Source organism: Muntiacus reevesi, chromosome 10 (assembly GCF_963930625.1).
Source record: "Muntiacus reevesi chromosome 10, mMunRee1.1, whole genome shotgun sequence".
Classification (NCBI taxonomy): Eukaryota; Metazoa; Chordata; class Mammalia; order Artiodactyla; family Cervidae; genus Muntiacus; species Muntiacus reevesi.
In genome coordinates, this window is record NC_089258.1 from 66,615,607 (window position 1) to 66,616,848 (window position 1,242).

A 1,242-nucleotide genomic window follows, 5' to 3' on the forward strand; every position below is an offset into this window, starting at 1 on the left:
TTCTGACTCATGCATGTTCACGCAACATGCATGAACTTTGATCTTACTGTGTGACGCCAGAATGAAAGGACAAAAACCAATTCCATTTAAATATGGTGCAAAGCCACAGCTGGAGACATCCAAGACAAACAGACTAGGCCTTCTCAACCTCAAAGGACAGTGAAGTCTAATCTGAACATTCCTGAGTTCTCACCCTCTCAGTAGGCAGCAGTAGGCGGGAAGAACTGATTCATTAACAATCATAAGCAACCCTGGGAGATCTAGAGAGTACTTGGAGAGGAGAAACCTAGGAAGAGTTGGACTTCTTAATCACCTGGCAAGTGAAAGGGTACAAATTTGGGTATAAATATGTGACCATATTTTATTGTTGCAGATCAGTAAGGCCCAGACTCTTGTGTTACAAAAGGGAAATAATAATGAGATGTGATTGTCAGCAAGGTTTTTTTTCAACTATCTTCTTACACACGTTCTTCCCATGGTACTTGTATGCAATAAATCATAGAGGGAAAGAGTTTTGGCAGCCTATTCAATAATATCTAAATATCCCTTGCAATAGAGAAGCCAGGCATTCAAGAAAAGTAAAATAGGAAATAAAACAGGAAGAACAGAGACTTTCAAATCAGACAAACAGAGGGTGGTAGGTTCTCCAGGGGTTCCCTGGGGGCTCCATTTCTTTCTGATACTTTGAGAAGCATTGTAGCCTGTACTTGATTAATGGATGATATTATCATTCCTGTTATATGATGGCAGTAGATCTGTGAAGGAGAAGGCAATGGCAACCCACTCCAGTGCTCTTGCCTGGAAAATCCCATGGACAGAGGCACCTGGTAGGCTGCAGTCCATGGGGTCACTGAGTCAGACATGACTGAGCAACTTCACTTTCACTTTTCCCTTTCATGCATTGGAGAAGGAAATGGCAACCCACTCCAGTGTTCTTGCCTGGAGAATCCCAGGGACGGGGGAGTCTGGTGGGCTGCCGTCTATGGGGCTGCACAGAGTCGGACACGACTGAAGCGACTTAGCAGCAGCAGCAGCAGCAGACCTGTGAAAGGGGCTTCCCCCGTGGCTCACTGGTAAAGAATTCGCCTGCACTGCAGGAGATGCAGGAGATTCGGGCTCAATCCCTGTGTCGGGAAGATCCCCCAGAGAAGGGAATAGCAACCCACTACAGTATTCGTGCCTGCAGAATCCCGTTGACAGAGGAGCCTAGTGGGCTGCAGTCCATGAGGTCGCAAAGAGTCA